General features: G+C 37.1%; 1 long non-coding RNA gene across 1 annotated transcript; it reads right to left on the bottom strand.

The window, feature by feature from the left end:
• Positions 1 to 3,253: 3,253 nt before the first annotated feature.
• On the bottom strand, positions 3,254 to 7,838 carry LOC311300479. Its single transcript, XR_014629330.1, has 3 exons — positions 7,708 to 7,838; positions 3,635 to 4,012; positions 3,254 to 3,382 (listed from the first exon to the last, which is right to left on the bottom strand). It is a non-coding gene; the product is annotated as an uncharacterized lncRNA (long non-coding RNA).
• Between the last annotated feature and the right edge of the window lie 4,741 nt (positions 7,839 to 12,579).

Here is a 12,579-nt window from a genome sequence, read left to right as displayed (position 1 = left end):
AAACACACTGAATGAAAAAATATCAAACAAAAGCATTTGGGAAATAAGGGCACTAATCTGTACAATATCTCCACAAATATTGATAGTTTGTTAAACAGCTAGCTGAAATCCATCTCTGCTGTCAGTCTGCAGTGTTTATTTTATGAAAAAAACTTAGTGTCTGTATTGCCATTACAGCTCACATTTAATTACTTTAAATTAAAGTACTCACATCACCTTTTACTTTCTTAGCACAACTTTTTCTTCTTAAGAGTTCATGCATATGTCTCTTAAGTGAGTTAGATAAAAGGATCCTGGGTCTTGTTCTTGATTTGGTAACAGTTCACAGAATTCCATGAGGGCTGACATGAATAATCTTAATTCATGCCAATCAAATCTTAACAATATGCTTTACTTATGCAAGAATGTGTAACCTCTTTTAGATAGCACAGGTTGTGCTAAGACTTAAAGAGATGGTGTAACAAGGAAGGATGTTGAAGTAAGCTGAGGAAATTCTCTTATTGTGCGCTTTTCTCCAAGTATGCCAACATATATCATACTATAAGCATCTACCAAGAGCTGCTGCTTTACCAGACAGACAATAAGAAACATAATGTAGCAAAAGACGACATAAATATAAACATTTTTCAGTGCAGGTCGAGGTCTCACTAATGCTGATTCAAGGTTTAAGATCATTGTCAGTCTGTCATTCATGCTTGATGAGTCTGTTAGCAGATTTATCTTGAATGGATGTTGGAGGAAACTTAGTCCAAAATAACAGAAGATAACAGATATTTTTTTTCTTTTTCAAAAGCTTTAAGACTCAGTGTCATCAATGTAACCATAAGGGGAGGAGTGTTGTTTTCTTTCTGATTTTAAACTCTCAGTGACCCAAAGCCATGCATTTCCCATGCTTACTGAAGGCATGAACTAAGGGCACAACCAATGTGACAAACAGTTTTACTGAACCACACCCTTTGCCAGTTCCAGTATAACTTCTGTTTTTCTCACTAAACTATTTTTCATATCCCCAAAGGCTATTAAAATGCAAATGCAAAGAGTGTGAGTCAAAAAAGTGAATGCATAATTTTTCTTGTAATGACATACTGTTTTCTTTGAAGTATTAATGGTATTTAATGTTAATGCATGTTGCTATGCTATGGTGCTGAATGATTACCTGTGTTGGGGGTAACACAATACAAGTAATGTGAATTATGTAATCAGATTACTTTTTTGATGTAACAAGTAATGCATTAATTTACACATTAATATTTTAGTTACTTTAAAAAAAGTAATGCACATTAATTGTTATTTTAATTCATTTAAAAAAAAAATTAACTACTGAATTCAAATCTCTCTATCTTCTCCATAATGCGGTATCAGAGAATTGTAGTCCACCATTGTTGTTTTGGTTTTCAAGTACTTGTGTAAGACTAATCACATAATATACAACCTTTTCACAAATTCATGTTTTTGTACTTAACACTGTGATGATGAGACAATGATGATATCGTTTTCAAAAACATTGAAACCTGTTTTTAAAAGTTTGCATTTTCAGGTTCCCAAAACGCCGTTGTCGTATAAATGAACAGCCAATACGCATAAAAAGTTTTCAGTTTTTACGGAACAGTGACATGTAAACTGCCCTTAAACTAACAAAAAAGCTTCCAAACAACTTTACATGGGTGAACTCCTAAATAACCAAGTGACAAGTGTGATATTGTTCACAAATAATCATAACATAATTTTCCCATCACAATTTGGTATTCACTCAAGATGCAGTTTATACCATCTAGTTATTCAAAGCACTTTGTGGTGATAAAATCAGCAATTTGTTGCACTTTAATTAATTACTGCTAAACATTATGGTTAAAGGATAATTAAAGGGACATTCAAACAATAATATAACATTGTTTGTATAAGCAGGACAGGGTATGGGTGGAGAAGCTTCTGTGGTTTGCATCACATCCGTTCCCACACAAATAGGTGACCAGAGAGAAGGGATGCGTTTGCAAAAGGGGGTAGAGAGAGAAAGAAAAAGGGAAGGAAAAGAGCCACACCTCCCAGATAACTCACAGCATGTTGATGTTAGTTGAGAGCGATATTGGTCATGCCTCAGTTGGGCCACATCACACATTTGCCACTTCCTGCAAACAAGCAGTATAGGGACAGCCCCCAAAAAGTGAAATGGTACACATGTTGTAAAATTTAAGCAAAATGGAAGTAAAATTGATCAAGGCAATAAGATCTCCATTGGACATATTATAGTGACACACGATCTGTTAATACCTGCACAGTAAAACTGAACAGTTTAAATTAATTAAAAAATATAAACTCAAATATTACTGAAAGTTTGTACTCGATAAAGAAAAAAGTTACATGAACTCAAAATTTGATTGTATTAAGTTGAACTTAGACTGACTGAGTTGCAGCAGATTTCTAGTTCCCAGCATGCTTTGCGCTAGACTGTATAAGGAGAATAAATGTTGAAATTAAAGGGTTAGTTCACCCAAAAATGAAAAATTCTGTCAGTAATTACTCACCCTGATGTTGTTCCAACCCCGTAAGACTTGCGTTCATCTTCGGAACACAAATTAAGATATTTCTGATGAAATCTGAGAGCTGAATCACTCCTTCAGAGGCTGCTATGTAATTGCATCTGCCGGCCCAGAAAAGTTAGTAAAGACATCGTTAAAATAGTCCAAGTGACTACAGTGGCTCAACCTTAAGTTTATCAAGTGACGAGAATACTTTTTGTGTGCAAAAAAACGACAAAAATAACGACTTTATTCAACTAGTCATTTTCTTCTGTGTGGGCCTCTGACGCGAGTTCACGAGAGCGCCACGACGCATGCGCGAGAACTGAGAAGATGATCACGATCATTAGATGAGTAAGCCATTCATTTTGCGGCATTGGTAAGGCAATTTTACGTTTTCTCGTTGGTTTCTGGCAGATATCAATTAATTAGCAGCCTATGAAGGAGTGAGCCAGCTCTCAGATTTCATCAAAAATATCTTCATTTGTGCGAAAGTCTTACGGGGTTGGAACAACATGAGGGTGAGTAATCACTGACAGAATTTTAATTTTTGGGTGAACTAACCCTTTAAGTGTTATTTTTGTACAAGATTACTATAGGGAGAGATGTGTTAGTGTTTAATGTTCTGTTATGCTGGGATTTACATGGGTTTCTGTTATGTTGTATTTGGGTCACTATTGTGGTTTACAGCTTGCATATGTCTTTAGAAATGAGGACATGTTAGTGGTATTGTATGCCTGATGATAGTAGTTTTTTTGTAGGGGAGAGAGAGAAAGAAGTGAGAGGAAGAGGGGAGGGGTGTGGGTAGACAAATTGTGAATGGACCTTTTCTACTGAGAAAACTAAGGACGACGTTTGAACAGCCTCTGAAATAACAAAAAAGATATGTTATTTTTAATTAAATGTATAGATTTATTATTTTATTGAAATATTTCTTTGAGTTATTATTCATTTAGATGCTAGTGATTTTGGTTTGGTATTGGTGAGAATGCTAACTAAATAAATATAAAATCACAACAAAACCTCACTAATACATTCTCAGAACCCCCAAAGTATTTATGTCATGTAGGCTATGTGAAAAATAATGAATTTAATTTGAAAAATTAAATGCTCTTTACCCCTGAACATGCTGAGCTCTGAATATGGCTCTTAGTTTTCCATCCTGTTGAGTGTGAGATTCCCATATGGAGTTCCAGAACTCCAGACAAGGAGCTTTTTTCCAGTTTATCTGCATGAGAATGTTCTTTCCCAGCATGCCTGGCGAGGCTGTCACCCTCTGCTCATTCAGCCTAGCCAACCCAGGGATCTTGGCATTCCTTGTTGGGCCCACATCCTGCTTTTAAAACAACGATGAGCCATGGTAACATCCCAGAATCCATCAACAGGAATCGCATGCCCCAAAACCCCCAGGCCTTATAGAGAGCTCTTGAAAACCCAGGCTCCCCTCATTTAGGGTTGCACAATGTTGTTGTCCCTTCTGTTCCAGTAATGTGTACCTGTTGGAAAGCTACTTTTGTAATACAACATAATGTTAAATGAGGCATCGTCACCCTATTGGTGCATGATTTATGAGTTTCAGATGTGTCACTTGTTTTTTGTAATAATTCCTGCGAGCTACTGCTGGCTTCTTTAGGACTGGATTTATTAGAATGACTCATTTGTAACTGTCAGCTTTATGGAGACAAGATGAAACTGGTAAAGACAGCATTCTGTCATCTGTTGTCTGGCTAATAAGATTACGAATTGTAAATATTCATCAGAATATAAAATAAAACAGTGCATTTAAAAAATAAACAAATTAAATTAAATTGTAATGGGTTTGCCAATGTGTTGGTTGCTACATAACTACAGTAAAGACACGATCAGTGAATGGATTTAAAAGGCTGTGAGATGGGATGGATAAAAATGTTTTCTTGTAGGCCTATATTATTTTATGTTCTTACATAATCTTTTATCATGATAATAACAAACTTCATTTGAATGCTGTCTATAGGCACCATCGCGCGCAATATAATGGGCTATAATATATTAATATAATAATTTCTTAAAGGGATACTCCACTTTTTTTGGAAATAGGCTCATTTTACAACTCCCCAGAGTTAAACAGTTGAGTTTTACTATTTTCAAATCCATTCAGCCGATCTCCGGATCTGGGGGTCCCACTTTTAGCATAGCTTAGCATAATGAATTGAACCATTAGCATCTCTCTCAAAAAAATGAACAAAGAGTTTCAAGAAATGGGTGAAGCAGGCATAATGATATGACGCAGCACCTGATAATAGTCCCCAGCTCAGTAGCCTATTATCAGGCGGCATGCGCTGCGTCATATCATTACGCCTGCTTCACCCATGGTACTGCCAGCAAAGTTTCTTGATTATTACGCAGGAATGAGAGTATAGTTCCTAGCCATATCAGCCTAGAAAATCACAACTTTTCATTTTCCGTCGGTCTTAGTACACGATGTAACTACAGAAGAGTCAAGTTTTAAATAGGAAAAATATCGAAACTCTTTGTTCATTTTTTTGAGAGAGATGCTAATGGTCTTGTCCGGTTCAATTCATTATGCTAAGCTATGCTAAAAGTGGGACCCCCAGACCCGGAGATCGGCTGAATGGATTCGAAAACGGTAAAACACAACTGTTCAACTCTGGGGGAGTTGTAAAATGAGGCTATTTCCCAAAAAAGTGGAGTATCCCTTTAATTCCGCCCTTATTTTGTCATTCTTAATTTAAAATAAATATTGGTTACACTTTATTTTAAGGTGACGTATATGGATTGTACTTACTCAAATAAGTTATAAATAATATTCATTATTAACTATACATGTACTTACTATAGAGTTACAGTTAGGGTTAGGGTTTGGTTTAGGGATAGTTGCCTGGAATTATGCATAAGTTACTGTTATTACAATAGTAAGTACATGTAGTAACGTGTAACTATGTCAACTTAATATAAAGTGTTACCTAAATATTATTATAGGCCTATTCATTTCTGATAATTCCAGGTTGCTGGTTGTTTACGCATTTAACTCATGCCCACGAGAAATAGATTTAGTTCCCTCAGCATATGATGTTGCGACTTTAAATTGCGACATAAGGATGGCGTTACTTTGAAAAAATGATCTTGTTGTGGCCAACGAATTAATATCTCGTCGCCACGACATAATATCACGTTCCCACCATCACCATAACAAGCCATACAAATGATATTAGGGATATTAATAAGTTACACAAAGTTAGTTACATGTCGAAGTTTAATACTTTGGGGATTGTTCGAATCATTAACCCCAAGCATGCACCACCAATGACCTCTCTATTCATCCTGTTTACAAGAACTCTGCGGCATATCTGCTGTTTCATTTCTTTTATTTCCACTGATTTATAGAACATTAGCATCAACAACACACTGAGGAAAACAACTTAAAAACCCTGAATCATTCTAAAAAAATTCATATTGATTAAAACTAGAATATTCCATCATTCACAAAGGTCAATCTAACAAAAACAAGTGAGAAAGCAGTCAACAAGCTAAAGGGCCCATTATTTTGTTCTTAAATGTTGTTGAACCTAGTGCACTCATGCTGTAAGCAGGCACAATAAATTCCTTTCCAGCAGGGGCCATTCAAGATTACTGACATTGTGATCAAAGACTGAGTTTGTTAAATAATCCTGAGAGGGCCTCTATGGTTGATAGTACTTGCTGTGACCGTGTTTGAAGGTTCTTACCTGTATCAGCATGCTTGAATGGCCCCTATTGTTTTATAATATAAGGGCCATGTTGTCATCTTAGTCTTGTATAACTATCAGTTACATTACTGTGGAAGTTCTAAATAATCCATGTTATCTGAGAAGAACCAAATTAGAGCCAAACAAGCAAGAGGGTGGAAGATGGTTCCAATGAAGAGAAGGAAATGAAACAGCAAGAGGAGTGAGAATGAATCACATCTCTGTGACCTAAACCTCTCTGGGGTGGTTAACCTCCATATTAAAGATCCCATATTAGCTCCAGAGAGGCGTGTTGCCATGGAGTGGGAAGATGCTGTTCTGCCTCCAAAAGCTCATAGTAAAGCAATAAATGTTGAAAAAGAAAGGAAGCCAAAAGCTCAAAACAAAACAAAACCAAACACATAGGTCTCAAATATTCAAAACAAAATGAGAGACTTTAAATATTTAATGATGCTGCCCTCAGAAGTGAGTCCTCAAGATAGAGCATCATCTTCAACTTCATGATAATGTATTTTCATAACTTAAACTCACATACTTTAAGTCAAGCAGCACCAATTAACCAGGTAACCACATCATTGCTGATATTCAGACCAACAGCATGGCGGGAGAGTGACCATGTGTGATTTTATACAACAGTTCAACAAACAAGAAGTTAATTTTGAACAACTTGATTTGATTTTAGATACAATATTGCCAATTACGTTGTGTATTTTTTTGCTCTGCTAGCAAAAATACTTTCGAATACATAATTACTTAATGCGTACGAATCCACAGACGAATCATTCCAGTCTCCAAGCAACATACAGTTGTGTTTCATTAAGTGTTTTTGAACAAATCCTTTGAGTGAATGATTATATAAAGACTGTTGTGGTGCTCGAAATAGAATACTAGCATACTACTTTTACTATTTCTGCCATGGGCTTTTGGTCTTTGCACTTGGGCACTTATGTACTTATTTCGTGGCATTTAGCCCAAATGTTCAAGTGGGCAAGAAGACCACAAGTGTGTGTAGAACTTTGGATTGCCTGATGAGACACACTTACAACATTCCAGCTAACAAAAATATGTTCTAAGAACGTTTTGCTAACGTTCTCATTAAGTTATGAAAATGTTACTTTTGAATGTTCTCTGGAAGTTTAAAACCCCCTTAAAGGGGTCATATAATGCCCTTTTCACAAGATGTAAAATAAGTCTCTGATGCCCCCAGAGTGTGTATGTTAAAATTGTCACTTTTTGAGGGTGAGCAAAATCGCACCGTTTTTGTGTGTGTCCCTTTAAATGCAAATGAGCTGACATTACACACTAACTAAAGTTAAAAAAGTTAAAACATAATGAACCACCCCTTTAAATATATTTTTTGTGTTCCCTTTTGCTCAAAAAGCAAATAAAAACTCCACAACTTTCAAAAAGAGTAAAACATTGAGAGAGATTGATAACGACAGTTAGAAGAAAGATGTCAACTTTACCGTCACTCCTAAAGCCGCTGTATTAGAAACACCCTCACAGCAGTGTTAACTAGTTTTTTTTTAGTTTTTTAAAGTTTTTTTATTTGATGCAAAGGTAATCACAGTCTCTGAAAAAGGTCCATGAAATAGAGTGATACAAACAGTGAAAGGTTGTAGTGGTGTTGGACTGTATATCATCACTCTTGGAACGTTGCTCAGCCAATCAAATTTGAGGACCGGAACTAACTGTTGTATAATACTATTTAGTATATCCGTTTCCGCTGTACTCAAAATTGCTTAAATTGCTTCCATTGCTTCCTCTTTACAGTAAAAGGAAAAAGGAAACTTTCTTCATTTCCTCGATGAACACTAAGATTTTGTACGGCAACAAGTGCAATCTTCACATTGCAAAATGTTTCTCTGAAAGTGAAAGGCTTTAATGTATCACCATCACAGTTATATATAGTGCAGTCCCAAACAGGAAATATTCTCAGAACTTAATTAGCTTACGTTCTGGCAAAGTTCTCTCAAAGTTAAGAACAAACATTCTTCAGTAACATTAAAGGGGTGGTTCGGGATTTTTGACATTGGACCTCATTTTTAAGTCAGCCTGGTTGTTATTCATCAGTGGAGACATTTTAAAAAAAAAAATATCCAGTCCTTATATTTGGATAGTTAGCCGATGCTAGGCTAGCGCGAGTCAATGGTATATGTTAGCCAGCCATTAAAAACCGTTTTACCCACTCCACAGTGCACCAAACACAAATCAATTATAACACTAGACTATCGATGCAAATGTCCGTAGAGAATAATGTTAGAAATCAAACTTACCTTTCATCTCAATGATCCCAAAGGAACTAGTTTCTCAACAGCTGCGGAATTTTACTTTGCTCCGGTTAGTAATGCGGCAAAAAGTAAACACAGGTAAATACACTTGTGTCATGTGTGTACCGGCTCACTCGGTTGCCTAGGTAATCAATATCACTCCGCTGCTGCTGTAGACAAGGCTTATGATTACAGGGAACAAATTATAACTAATGCAATGTGATGAAAGGTAAGTTTGATTTCTAACATTATTCTCTCAACGGACATATACATCGATAGTCTAGTGTTATAATTGATTTGCGTTTGATGCACTGTGGAGTGGGTAAAACGGTTTTTAATGGCTGGCTAGCATATACCATTGACTCGCGCTAGCCTAGCATCGGCTAACTATCCAAATATAAGGACTGGATCATTTTTAAAAAAAAATGTCTCCACTGATGAATAACAACCAGGCTGACTTAAAAATGAGGTCCGATGTCAAAAATCCCGAACCACCCCTTTAACAGAATGTTTGATCAATGTTATCTGGTCTTTAAAAAAATGCTTAAAATGTTAGCAAAAAAAACATTATATGTACATAGTTCATGCACTGTATAAAAAAAATAAAATAGGCCTAGTTGAGCTAGCTTAAAAAAATAAGGCAACTAATTGCATACAACTTTTTAATTTAACTAAACTAATCCACTCCAATTAAAGTCAACTTAAAGGGTTAGTTCACCCAAAAATGAAAATTATGTCATTAATGACTCACCCTCATGTCGTTCCAAGCCCGTAAGACCTCCGTTCATCTTCGGAACACAGTTTAAGATATTTTAGATTTAGTCCGAGAGCTTTCTGTCCCTCCATTGAAAATGTATATGGTATACTGTCTAGGGTGACCATACGTCCTGTTTAACCAGGACATATCTGGCCAGGATTTCGAGATCGCCCGAAATGCCCGGGATTCGTCTTTTGCTTTCTACAGTCACCATTCATTATGTTTACATTATTACGTTATTTGACACTGACACGTACGTGCCAGCTTTGCAGGTCATGCATTCTGATTCACACAGATCCCGATCGAGACGAAAACACAGGAATTTTCTTAGCAATGCTTACACGCACATCAACCGATCACTTGTTTAGCGTTCATGTAAACACTACATTCAGATTAACCAATCGGAATTAATTCAGTAGCCCTACTGAATCAAAAGGTGTACATGTAAACAAAATGAATGGCGACGAGAAAGCAAAAGCCGAATCGCGGATATTTTGGGCGATCTCGAAATCCTGGCCGGACATGACCTGGAATATGGTCACCCTAATACTGTCCATGTCCAAAAAGGTAATACAGACATAATCAAAGTAGTCTAAGTGACTACAGTGGCTCAATCTTAAGTTTATAAAGCGACGAGAATACTTTTTGTGTGCAAAAAACAACAAAAATAACGACTTTATTCCACGATTCATTTCCTTCTCTCTGAGCCTCGAGTTTTTTCACGTAGTATAACTGCGTAGCGCATCTGTGTTGTACGTCACACGTAGGCTCACTATTGGCCGACGCTGGTCATGTGTGTGATGCGTCTGACGTACAACCCAGAAGCGCTACGCAGTTATACTACGTGAACTCACTCGAGGCTCAGAGAGAAGTAAATGAATAGTGGAATAAAGTCGTTATTTTGCGCACAAAAAGTATTCTCGTCGCTTTATAAACTTAAGATTGAGCCACTGTAGTCACTTGGACTAACGTTACTTTGATGATGTCTTTATTACCTTTTTGGACATGGACAGTATACCGTATACATTTTCAATGGAGGGACAGAAAGCTTTCGGACTAAATCTAAAATATCTTCAACTGTGTTCCGAAGATGAACGGAGGTCTTACGGGCTTGGAACGACATGAGGGTGAGTAATGAATGACATAATTTTCATTTTTGGGTGAACTAACCCTTTAAGCCCAGGACACACCAAGCCAACGTTAAAGAACTAGCGGCAAAGAAAGCTAACTGTGTTGTCACCGACTGTTACGTCTCGGCCGAAAAGCTGACCTTGAACACCATAGGAACTAAAGGCAGCTGTCAGCATGTGTGTTCTGCACCTGCGTGTATGTAAACAGCAGGTAGGCCTATCAATAGTCTATTTTCGTCATTCTAAAAGGGAAACCAAAACTAGGACTGCAGATATGCAAACCGTAAACAAAGCAGCGCTTGCTTACCATTTTGAATATCAATCACGCTGTCACTTTCTTCATTCCAGTCGGTTCATGTTATTATGAAAATATTTTTGTGCATTTGAATGCTCAGGTAAAATGATAACGTCTTGATTCGCTTTCATCATCTTTGCTTTTATTCTCGTGCACTGACGCGTTCGCTACGCTGAACAGCCAATCAGAGTTCTCTCACCGACAGCCCGACGCCAATTCAACATACTGAATCAGCCTAAAAAAACCCGACTAGAGCGCCTGGCCAGTGCGGAACACACCGAAAAAACTAAGCCGAACAATGCTCAAAAACGGCCCGACGTTGCTCGATGGCCGACTGTCGGCTTGGTTTGTCCCGTCATTAAAATACTTTTGTTCATCTAATGAGTAACAGGTCGTTTTTTAACTTAAAAATTCTTATCAAGGCAACTAAAATAAAAACAAGTTTAGCCAACTTGAAAAAAAGGCAACCTATCACACTACACTCAACTTTTTAAGTTAACTCTACTAATTTTCTCCAGTTAAAGTCAACTTAAAAGATTTTGTTCATGAAATGAGTAACAGGTAGTCTTTTGAACTTAAAACTTCTTGTCAAGGCATATAAAGAATGTTTAGCAATGCAAGCAGCTACAATCCTTGTTTTTTCATCTCCATGTTTTATTTTCAAAGTTGGCTACATGGCATCATTTGCCTCTTAAAACTAGAGGCACACAATTTCCCCATTACACCCAGGCAAATAAGTTGCAATGAGAAGCACATAGCTCAACACCTTGACACAAATCTCAAACATGGTGATGATCAACAATTGTAATTCAGTCAAAATATGAACTCTGAACCATATGACAGCTAAATAACAGTGACAACAACGGCAGCAGCATTATTATTTTTTACAGTGTGGAATGTCTTTCTGAAACGTTTTAGTTGGATTTTAAACGTTTTATTTTTTTAACGCTAAGGCCAATTCACACTGCACCGACAAACACCGACCAATGCGGACAATCATCAGATTACAGTACATCACTTCTAAGCCATTCCATGACCCGAAAAGTGTAGATTCAGCATGTTCAGTCAGTGAAAACAAGCTCCCACAGACGCCAATAGACACAGACAGGGGTAACACACTGATCAGACAAAACCCGACAAAGTGTCTGTTGACTTCTGGCAGCGCAGTGTGAAATGGCCTTTACTACTTGTTTCAGAATCTTCTGAGAAAATTCAAAAGTAACATTCCCATAATGTTTGCAAAATGGAATGTTCCCTTAACGTTCACATATTTACTGGACATTTTGAATGGTCAGAGAACATAACGTTTTCATAACCTAATGGCAACATTAGCAAAACGTTCTTAAAATCTTTTGTTAGCTGGGGTGCTGTGTGGAGACTGATATGTTCAAACCTGACACTTTGAATATTGGTATCACAACAATGACACTTAGCAACACCACAGACTCCTTTAAAGTATGTTTAATGTGCACCGCCCTCTCGGGGGTTCTTACGTCTCATTGTCAGGGCTCTCAGATGGCAATATTAAGTAACAGTCATTGTTGGCGAGTTAGTGTTAAACATTCGGTTGTCGTGTGGCAGCATGCTAGGCACCTGAATGGACCTTTCTGAAATAGGTGGGTGTATGTGTGTGTGTTTTTAAAAAAGGGGATTTGGTTGTCTCCTAAGGACAATTTTGAATTATCATCAAACACCATGACTCTCCCATCTGGTCAGAAACAGATACAATCTCCCCTCAAAACGACTCGACCCTAATCGTACAAAGCATTATCAAAACAAAATGTAATTCTTGTCCAGCAGCTAGGGATTTACTACAAGAATAATCTATTGAAACATTGTCCACTATCATGCAACCATGGAAAGAGCTCCAGTGGGTGGACACACTG

Source organism: Rutilus rutilus (assembly GCF_951802725.1).
Source record: "Rutilus rutilus genome assembly, chromosome: 11".
Taxonomy (NCBI): domain Eukaryota; kingdom Metazoa; phylum Chordata; class Actinopteri; order Cypriniformes; family Leuciscidae; genus Rutilus; species Rutilus rutilus.
This window is presented reverse-complemented; position numbering and strand designations above follow the sequence as displayed.